General features: G+C 28.5%; 1 pseudogene; it reads right to left on the bottom strand.

Moving 5' to 3' along the window:
* Positions 1-410: 410 nt before the first annotated feature.
* On the bottom strand, positions 411-11,792 carry LOC125833119 (uncharacterized; annotated as a pseudogene).
* Positions 11,793-12,250: the final 458 nt, after the last annotated feature.

Here is a 12,250-nt window from a genome sequence, read left to right as displayed (position 1 = left end):
TTGATAGTGTATTGTAAAACTATAAAATAAGAAGAAAATCCCCCTTTTATTTATAGTAAAAAATTGACTTGGTCCAAAAGTTAGGATTCCTAATTTTCTCTAAAAGATAGACATTCACTATATTTATAACAAAATGACAATTTTGTCTTTCAATAAAGGGGAAAAGTCCAATCAACATGTAAAACAATTTTATTATATTTACGATTATTAATATAAACAATAATATTGGGACAAAAATAGTACTATAAATTTTTCTAAACAAAATTGTTAGTCTTAGAAATGGGAAAACGAAAACTTAAGCATAATGCACATTACGATACAAAGTCATAATTCAATATTTTTCATAAATAACCTAAGACAAATAACTTTCTTCAATATTCAGTTGAAAAAATAATACAATTACAAATTTTCTAGGAAAGATTTTCATTGTGTGCCTCGGGTATGAGCTCAAAATCCCAAAGGTAAAGAAAAGAGTGTACGGGAGTACTTAATGCAGCATCTCCTGAGTTGACACGTGTTGCATCATCTCCCAAGTTCACCTGTTGATGCCCATATAAATCTTCGTTTTCTCTTTTTCTCTTTTTTTCTGGCCATAAAAAATAAAAATTATAAGAATTAACTAGGGCAAGGACAATGAACGTGAAAATACAAACAATAATAATAAAAACAATATATAGAGGAACAATATATGTTTTATTGTGACTTTCTTAACTTTGCTTACCAATGTTTGAAGGGATGTCACGTTCGGATAAGTAGTTAGCTTCTCCCCGATTTTTAATGTAAATCCCGTTGCAAGATTCGATACATGTTCCAACTACATATTTTTTTATCAATTTTTTACCGCGCACATGTGGTTTACGTCTCGGTGTCACCTGCAAATTAAATCATTTTAATGATCATGCATAAAGAGTCGATCTCACTATTAATTCTAATATAATATTTTTGAGCTAACCTGCAATGGTTCTTCATTTTCTCTTAATTTCTTCGTTATTTCAGGAACTTCCCCATATACAAGAAATTTGTAAACCTCTATCAAAGATCGAAACTTTTTGTTTGTCTCCAAATGATGGTAGACCTGTTTGCCGACAATTATAGAATATTTATTTTGTTATAATTTCATCAAATAAAAAATATAATCGATTTTTGTTGGCATTTTGTTGGCAGGAAAACATGTATAGTAATCAAAAGAAAACTTACATTATCAATTATTAAACCACCTGGGCGAGAAATATTCTTGATGATCCAATTTCGCTTTCTATGTTCAAATGTATGTGTATGCATGTAATGCATATTTTTTGGTAGCATTTCATTCTGCAATCAAAACATTAGTTATGGAATTCAAATTTATCAAATATCCATTCTCAAAAGGTAATTATCTGGACAAAGTGGGGAGAATCAACATTTTGTCATCAAGTAATACACAAAATATTGAAGCATCCACATTTTATATTCTAAAGAATCATGGCATGGACAGCACAATACAATGAAGTATGTTTCTTCTATTTTTTGTCTAGAAGGTTAGGTCAGGCCTATAATTGTTTCCGACGTATTTGTACGATTAATTTTGAATGAAACTCTAGACTTAGCTTGTTAGATGACCTTTAAATGTATTATTATTGTTACTATTATATATATATACTGCTTTGGACTATTTTTTCTTTGAGCTAAGGGTTTATCGGAAACAACTACTCTACTTCCAAGGTAATGGTAAGGTATGTGTAAACTTTATTCTTCGCAAACCCCATTTCATCGGATTACACTGGGTTTATTGTTGTTTTTTATTATTATTATCGATATGGCATATTTAAATGTTGTTTTTGTAATACAATTCATATCTTTTAGCTTTAGAGAAGAACATTTCTATTGTTTTCATAAAATTATTAATATTAAAAAGTTGTTCAGGAAATCATCAAAAGATTTTTGTACATGTTTTAAAAGGAAAAAAAGCAAATCTATAATTGGAAGAACCTTTCAAAACTAAAATAAAAGAACTTTTCAAAAGTGTACCTGCAAAACATCAACATTTGCTTTTTCCAGTGCGATAAAAGATAGGAACTTCTGTTAATGTTGCATCCTCATCACCATCATTTCGGTCCTGCTTATCCATATTCTAGTATGGAAAAAATAATTAGATATTTTATAAACTAAAAAATTGTGTGAAGTAATTGAGAACCCCATTTCATGAGATTACACTTGATTTGTTGTTGTTTTTTATTATTATTATTATCGATATAGCTTATTTAAATGTTGTTGTTATAATACAATTCATACCATTTAGCTTTAGAGAAGAACATATCTCGTGTTTTCATAAAACCATTAATATTAAAAAGTTGTTCAAGAATTCATCAAAAGATTTGTGTACATGTCATAAAAGGAAAAAAAACAATCAACTTATAATTGGAAGAACCTTTCAAAACAAAAAAAAAAAAAAAAGAACTTTTCAAAAGTGTACCTGTAAAACATCAACCTTTGATTTTTCCAGTGCGATAAAAGATATAGGAACTTCTGTTAATGTTGCATCCTCATCACCATCCATTCGATCGAGCTTATTCATATTTTAGTATGAAAAAAATAATTAGATATTTTATAAACTGAAAAATTGTGTGAAGTAATTAAGAAGGTTCTCAAAAAAACACCAAAATCACTTGTTTGCTAGTAAGATATATATATATATATATATACACACACAAAGTGCTAGAATGCCTAAAAAAAATACTTGTCCATCAATCTTATGCATTTTGTAACAACATCAATGATGGTTGTGGCTATGCATCTCTAAAGTTTCACTAAATAATTGAATGTGAGATGAAAAGTTCCATCCAAAATCAGAATTGCATTCTAACCAAATTAATATTTTGGGTGAAAATTAATTTTAAAGGCTTCTATATCTAAGGAACTTCTTAAACTAAAAGATGTACAGTAATAAGCAGACATATTTTTTAGTATTCAGATCTTAATACATTCTCTTAATATTGAGATGTCTATTCAAAGATTCATGCACTTCTATCATTCAGATATGCATTCAGATTTTGACATCTTATATATAATCATAAAAAAATGAGGATTTAAACTTGCTAGAAAACTTCTAATACACTACAACTATTACTATTACTTATATGTTTTCAAATTATTGTTTTACCTTTTTTTATTTATATCACTATAGCATGATCAGTTTAGTTTAAATAGGAAATGAGGATTCATATAGCCAAATTCTTTTTTTTTTTTAATTGAGATATAGTTAAATGTTATTGTTATGTGACTTAGATGTGCTAGCTCTAGAAAAAAATTATCTTTCTTCCGTAAGATTACTAATACTAGAAAAGTTCTTATCGAATAGAACAAAAGATTTGTATACCTGTCTTAATAGAAGAAGAACTAAATACCTTATAATAAGTATGTTAAACAATAAAGAATTTTTTTTAAAGCTTACCAATGACACACCAGCTTGTGGTGCAACAGAAGATATCGGAATTGCCATTATTGCATTTCTACGATCAACTTTGTGGTGCTTATCCATTTTCTGGTAGAAAATAAATACTTAGTTATATATTATGTAGAATTAAAAAATGTGTGAAGTAATATTGGAGGAAACAATAAAAAAGATATCATCTAACGAAATAATGATGAAATTGCTAGTATATACATTAATTAATATTTTAATACTTAATAAAGTTCTAGAATATCACAAAATAGAAAGAAATAGATGTTTTTTCGTAAATCTTATGCTTTCAATAACAAATGCAATGATATTCTTGAAAAAACTCAAGTTTAATTTCTTTGTAACTCTTATAGCATTCTCACATAAAAAAGGTTACTTTCTATTCTTGTTAAAAGAAATTATAGTTTCAATAGTTAATTACACAAACTAATTTGTATTTTAATATATTTATCTATAGCATAGTTTAAGAGGAGTAATGATAGTAAGTCAAGTGCTCTGTGTTAATTTAATTTTGTTCAATTTTCATCAAAATTATGATGCTTAATTTGTAGGCGTTTGGATATGTGATTTCATCTTGTGATTTGAAATCATGAGATGAAAATCAGTATTTGGACAAGTGATTTCATCTCATGATTTCAAATTATGACATGAAATCCCAAATTCTCCAAAAAATATTTGATTTGGAAATTTTATATCATGATATCACATTTTCAACTACAAAAATTGACGCACAAGTTTATATTTTATATATAAAAAAAATCATATATCTACATAATATTGTGCAAGAATACCAAAGGAGTAATAAAATATTTACGAAATATGAACATGATGATATAATTACTAAAGATATTGACAATGTTCAATTATGTTAAAGAGTACTACACTACAACTCATGTTTAATGTTACCATTTTATTGAACTAAATTAAAGTTCAATCAATAAATGTTGTATTTTTTTTTTTAGAAAAACTTTTTTGATAGTGTATTATACTTTTGTTATGAACTTTTTCTTATTTGGTAAGATTGTAAAAAATAATTTGGGGTATTTTGATAGTTTTAATAACTTATGGAGATTTTATTTTTATGAGCCAAAAATACAGCTTAAAAATTTAAATTACATGTCCACATAAAACTTAACTTAATTTTTATATCACAATTTCATCTCACATGGATGTTTATTAAACTAACTTTTTTATATGGGTATAAATGGCTCAAAAGACTTTTGTATATGGTGAGTTTAATCACGGGTAGATGTTTGATTTTTTTTTTCATTATCTCACATATTTTATACTGAGGTGAAACAATAGTAATATTCTAAGTCATGTATGATTTCGATTTGAAAAAAAAAATATTTATATGTTTTTAATACTTGAAAAAAAATCAGTCACTAAAAATAAAAATGTTCTTCATGCATCATAGCCACCATCATCTATTATTTACAATTATTATTGGCACCAATCATAATTGGGATAAAAATCATCGAACTTTATCGGCAATCACTATGATAAGTCACAATTATATTGTTAGCCACCATCATCTATCACCACAATCATTAGTTATCACTATTGTCCAACTATCAACCACCACCAAACTACTACATTCAACTTCTACCACCATCACTATCAATAGCTTCTATCAACAACACCATCATTAGTCAATACACCATCCTCAATTGACATCCACCACCAATGTAGCTAGTCATCACAACCATCAACCATCATATAATTTTTTTAAAAAATATTTTTGTAGTTTTAAATTAATTTTTAGTTTCTTAAATTTTAGATTAAATGGTTGAAAAGACACATTTACTATGACCGGTTTTTTTATAACACACTCATATTTTATGGCGGTCCTATGACCCTCCCCCCCCCTCCCCGAATATTTTTTAAAGCACTTATTTGGCATTATCGGGTGGGATAAATAAAAAAATAAAAGTTTTGTTATTTCGTTTGTACACACTTGTTGATCAAAAGGTACAAACAAAGGGGTTTGATCATTTTCACTTACTTACACTCTTCGAACAAAGTAAAAAATGGAGATCCTTTCATTCACACTTCAATTTTTTCTCAAAGTAATCAAATGAATCTTTTGAAATTTAATCTCATGAATCATTATATTCTTCCATAATTAAGTTTTATCTTGTATCACAATTGATTAATGTCAAATGGATGCTTAAAAAATACTCAAGTGGATACTATGTCCTCCATAAAGTATGAGTACATTACTACTAATTTGGTCATAGATTGTATCATTTTTTTCATTTTCCCTAAACTTTGTGCTTATTAAACTTTAAATAAATAACCATTTTACATATTTTATGTTCAATAATGAGTAACCTTATTATTTAGTATTCATATTTTAATGCATCGTCTTAATATTGAATAGTCTATAAAGAGATTGCTAATGCACATCTTATCAGACAAATATACATTCAGATTTAGACATCTTCAATATACTCTTAAAACAAATATGAGGCCTTAGCCTTGTTAGAGAAATTCTCAAACTACTATTATCATTATTACTATTACTTATATGCATTTAACATATTTTTTACTTCTATTTTTATTTGTATGACTATGGCGTGATTAATTTTGCTTAAATGGAGAAATGAGGATTCATATAATCAATTTTAACTTGTTTGGGATTGATAAATAGTTAAATGTTGTTGTTGTTATGCAATTCAAATGTTTTAGCTTTAGAAAGAAAATCCTTCTCTTTCTTCCATTAGACGACTAACATTAAGAAAGTTGTTTCCAAATGAATAAAAAATATTTACATATGTTTATGCTTAAAAAAATCTCTCTAAAAATAAAAACTCTCTTCATACATTATAGCCATTAATTTTATAATAGTGAATAATACCATATGGATGAAAGTTGTCTTGAAAGACCTATCATTTTTTGGCATGAATGTAGAACGTAACTAAAAACAACAAAATTAGAAATTAGAATTTAGACTTATATTTATCTATATGAAATATTCAAATATTGATGTTGTGATGTAATCCTTATGTCTTAGTTCTAGAGAAGAATATTTTTCTTTCTTTCATAACACAATTAACATTAACAAGTTGTTCAAGAATGCATCAAAAGTTTTTTGTACACATCTCGAAAGGACAAAAACCAACACCTTATAATTGGAGGAACTTTTAAAAAGCTTACCTCAACAACATCATCTTTTGATTCTTGAGGTGCGAAAAAAGATATGGGAACTTCCCTTAATGTTGCATCTTCATCACCAACTTTGTTCTGCTTATTCATATCCAAGTAAAAAATATGAAAAAAATAGTTAGATCTTTTGTAAAATGAAAACTTGTATGATGTGATGGAGAAGGCTTTCAAAAGAGATGTAAATAGCTCACTAACTATATTTCAAGTAATATTTTAAGAACTTAATCAAAGTTCTACAATACCCAAATAAAAAATATTTGTCCATCGAAATTATACATTCTATAACAAGATCATTGATGTTTGTGGTCTTGCATCTTTTATATTTCACTAAATTCATTGAATGTGTTACAAAAAAAAATTCATCCTAAATCCAAATCTTTTTCTAAGAAAGTTATATTTTTGGGTAAAGTCAATTTTAAAAGCTTCTTTTTATAATGAAATTGTTAAAAGTTGTCACAACATCTATCACATACTAAATTAATCCTCACCACAGTAGCAATTATTTCTCTTTTAATTTGGCCAAATCTACGAGGATTGATCTCCTCTATTCTAACCTAGATTTACTAAAACTTGAATCCTTAAAATGGAAAAATGGAAAGAAATGGCTAGATAAAGAGGAAAAATTATGAAAAGCTTAGATCCATCTAACTAGTGGTTATGATAAATTTCCAAATTGAAAAACTACTATATTATCCATTATCATGATATGTGAAATGAATCTACCTAGTTATTATTGATATAATTATCCTCCCTATTCAAAAAAATTGTATACATTTTTTCAGAAATGTTAAAATATGAAAGAATCATTTGAGATAGTTTGGTCATATCATAGGTTGTTCTATAGATGAATCAATCTATTCGTGTGAAAATATGGTAAGTAGAAGTATTAAATATCATATGAAAGAAGGTTTTCTCTGAAGACTTATCAGTTTTTGACATAATGCATACTTAACTAAGAATATCGCACAACGGAGAAAAAAATGTGTATGGGTGATATCTACTAGTAAATATTAGAATTTAGGTCTCTTTTGTTTGCATTAATTAAGATTTAATTTTAATCATTCAAATATCATCCATTAAATATGTATGTTTTTTAGATTTGAATTTCAATCATTAAGTACATTTTGTTATGATGCGGCCATTTGTTGGGTCTGGATAGGTATAAATGATTAGATCTATAACAAAGTCTAATATCGTTGATATGTCTATTCAAAGGTTTCTAAATACATTACAGTTCACTGATTCTATCCATTCATTGCTAGCTCCATACTCCATCATTATCAATCATCATCATAATTGTCCATCATTATCAACTACTACCATCAACCGCCCACAACTGCCATCATCAACGACCACCACTACCATCCCTAAATCAACTACAACACCACTAGCTATCATTTATAATTATTATTTTCATCAATCATCATTATAATAAAATCATCGAGCATTATCAACAATCACCATCATAAGTAACCACTCACAACTATATATATTTCCAACCACCGTCATCATTCATCACTATCATTAACTATTAACCACCCCAGTAATACTACCATAAACTGCTACAACCATCATTACCAATAAGTACTATCCATAACGCCAATATTAGTTAGCACAGCATCATCAATTGACATTCACTATTACCACCGCTAGTCATCACAACCATAAACTAGCATATAATGTTTTAAAATATTTAGTTGGAGTCCCCATAGTGAATTATCTAATAAGACCTCAAAGATATGGAGGGTATAAAAACTTATATCTCTTGTTTAATCTATATGGTTTGTGTTGTGATGTAATGTTATGTCGTGTTATGTTAGGAGGTGACCTGGTCATATAGACCTTTAGAAGAGACTCTGAGAGTGATTAAAAGTATGAACCAAGTATTCTTCATGCTTGTTGCGTTCATTTTCTGTTGATGAGTTAATTCTTGTTCATGATGTAGTGAGAACCTACAGTCCCATAAGAATGAATTAATTTAGCATATAAAGTGCTTTAAAGGGGTTAATTAATAGAGTAGAAAATCCATGAATTAGGCTATTGTGATCATGGAAAATTATTGTATGATGAAATAACCCTTAGGTTATAAATTAGACCTTGAGAAAGGGTAGAAAGAAGTGGGTTTGAAAATTTTCAAGGCCATTGTTTGAATAGTAGATGATTAAATACTTTTAAATTTATTTGTTTTAGACTTTGAGGAAATGAATGGCTCAAAGTGAATTAGCTTGCTCAATTAAAGTTCTTCAGTTGATGTTAGGTTATGATTTACCTTGAGTTAGACTTTGATTAGTTACTTGTGTGTATTGTAAGTCTGTAAAGAACAGATAACATACTAAGATATATATATACATATATATATATATATAGAGACACTATTCTGATGATGAGTGACTCGATTTCAATGTGAGTTTATGAATAAGCAGTTATGGGTGATGAATACCATTTCAATATGATATATGATTGTGTAATGGATCGAGTACCACACAGGTATGGTACATGAATAGATAGGGGCTCGTGAATAGTTGAAAAAGATTAAAGTATTTTAGTATGTGTGATTGAGTGAGTCACAGATGAGACTAATGAGATGCAGAAACTTTTCCGATATAACTCAGTGTGGATGCAATTGCATATTTGTGTGTGAATGCTTATATTATTTAGAGTTTGTGATTTTATTATTTCTGTTGTGGTGACTTATATATCTGGTGATGTGTCGACATTAATATATCGGAAGTGAGATTATCTACCTGGTGGATGTTGACTACTTGACTTGATGAGTTATTGATTATGTCTACCTTCTTGTTGGATTTACATGTCTACTTGTTTGTTGGATTTAAATGCCTATGATACCTACTAGTATATTGGTGTTTGTACTAATGTTACTATTGCAATTTTGTTTGAGCGCAGACTATGATCTAGAATCTTTCACGAGGCCCCACATTTGAAGCAGTTGCACTTCTTATGTGACGATGAGTTACTCCTTTTCAGGCTGCCACAGATTTTCTAGGGGACTGGTGTTTATCTCTTTCAGAAATTGTTCTATTTATTTATTTATTACTCTTCTCAAGTATTTAAGTTGAACTCATGTATGATGACTTTTGGATTCTGAAGTTATAATAATTTATACATTCACATTTCTTAATCTATTATACTTGAGACTTTATGTCTTGTCTTAATATTTTTAAATGAGTCGATTATAGTATTGCTTAGTTGGTAAATTATGGTTTGCCCACTGTGGAGTTAGTGTGTCTTAGATTGTGACAAAATTGGGATCAAATCTTTAGGTTCTTTGATCGTGTTATTACTTTATCCATGGTGATCCAAATTGGTATATAACATTCACTTTTTGTCTCACAAATGATGTGGATACGTTCAGGAGAAGCTATAGTTGAGGCACTTGAGCTGGCAGTTACTATTGTGATGCGTGATAGTGGAGATAATCAGGGCAGCAACACCAGCCAAGGCTAACGCCCCAGCTGTTGACCAGGTTAGAGACAAGTCCAAGTCCCCACACTTCTAAATAATCTTTAATATGGTAGAAGAGAAAGCAATGGCACTAGTTTAGGAGATTGTTGCGCTAGCTCTAACTTCATCAGATGTAGTCATTCAAGTATTGACTTTGTTGAGGGGTTTGGTAGGGACTGGAGTGGCACCCGAAATTTTGACAGGGCATTATTTATGGGTCCAGTATGTTGTTGATATGGCTTCGTGGATGGACAAGGTTTATGAGATAGGGCTATTTTCATGAACAATGACTGGACCGGTGATGACGAGAGATGAGCATGATCTATTTTGGAGAGTGACAAAGATGAATCCTCGATGGTTCTATGTTTTTGAGTCTGAGGATGTTAACGAGTTCAATAACAAACGTATTATTTATTATTCAGATCTTAATACACCATCTTAACATTGAGATGTCAATTCAGATATTCTTAATACATGTCTTATCATTTACATATGCATTCATATTTAGACGCCTTATACTCTTAAAACAACAAATGAAGCCTTAGACTTGTTAGAGAACTTCTAATACTATAGTTAAATGTTGTTGGTTTTATGTGCCTTAGATGCTTTGGCTCTAGAAAGAAAAATGTTTATCTTTATTCTTTAAGACAACTAACATTAAAAAACTTATTCCCAAATGCATCAAAATATTATTTTTACATGTATTAAAAGGAACAGATCTAAGCACCTTAAAATATGTAAGCTAAACAATGAAGAAACTTTTCAAAAGCTTACCTCTAAAACATCATCTTGAGGTGCGACAGATGATATGGAAATCGCCACTATTGCATCTTCAACATCTACTTTGAAGAGCGTATCCATATTCTAGTAGAAAATATAAAATAATTTGTTATTTATTTCGTAAAATCAAAAATTGTGTGAACTAATTATATTGGAGGAGACTATCAAAAAGTTTTCCTTTAAATAAAATAAAGATCAAAATTCTAACTTGATTGTAATTTATATGTGTGTTATAACATTTTAAAACCTTAATAAGAGTTTCGGAATACTCCCAACAAAATAAAAAAGAAGTGATTTTCCATTGGTCTTAGGTTTTCAATAATAGAAACAATGATTTCCTTGGGAAGTTCAAATTTCTTTATCATTTTTCAAGCATCTTCACATTATGAGAAAGTTTTACTTTCTTTTCTTGATAAAAGAAACAGTAGTTTCAACGGTAATACAAATTAATTTATCTTTTTAATATATGTATTTATTAAAAAAAAAAAAGAGTAGTAGCGATTTAAGTCAGATTCTCAACGTTAATTCAATGTTATTTCAATGTTCATGTGGGTATAAATGGATCAAAACACTTTCATCTATTATGTGTTTAAACAAGGGTAGAAGTTTGAGATTTTCTCATTACTTGATTTTGTAGCAAGGTGATGTCAAACATTTAATTTATTTTTATTTATAGAACTATTTAGATGTTATTGTTATGATACGATTCAATTGTATTCTTTTCTTTCATAACACAATTAGCATCAAAAAGTTGTTCAAGTACCCATCAAAAAAATAGTGTACATGGCTTATAAGGAAAAAAATAAGCACCTTATAATTAGAGGAACTTTTTAAGGCTTACCTCTAAATCATCAACTTTTGATTTTTGAGGTGTGATAACAGATATGGGAACATCCATTAACATTGCGTCTTCATCACCATGAATTTTGCTTTGGTTATCCATAGTCTAGTAAAAAAACAAGAAAGCTTAGTTAGATCTTTTGTAAGACAAAAATATTTTGTGAAGTAACAGAAAAAAAAATTCAAAAAATGATGAAAATTGCTAGATTACTAGTAATTTATATATACGTGTCAAGTAACATCTTAAGAACTTAATCAAAATGCTAGATCACCCATAGAAAAAAGAGTCAAAGTAAAAGATGCTTGTCCATCAATGTAAACATACTGTAACAAGATCAAGATCAATTATTGTTCTGGTCATACATCTCAAACGATTTACTAAATATATTGGATGTATGATAAAAATAAATCATTCTTTATCAAAAATTCTTTCTAAAAAAGTTTTAAAATTTGGAAAATATCAATTTTAAAATTTCTCTTTAAAAAAAAAATTAAAGGCGCCCACAACCTCTAGATCTATCACAAATTAAATTAATCTCCACTCAAAGCAACAATCATTTA

This window comes from Solanum verrucosum, unplaced genomic scaffold, assembly GCF_900185275.1.
Source record: "Solanum verrucosum unplaced genomic scaffold, falcon-dt-bn FXZP01000288.1, whole genome shotgun sequence".
Lineage (NCBI taxonomy): Eukaryota > Viridiplantae > Streptophyta > Magnoliopsida > Solanales > Solanaceae > Solanum > Solanum verrucosum.
Note: the sequence above shows the minus strand (reverse complement) of the source record. Positions and strands in the feature narration are given on the sequence as shown.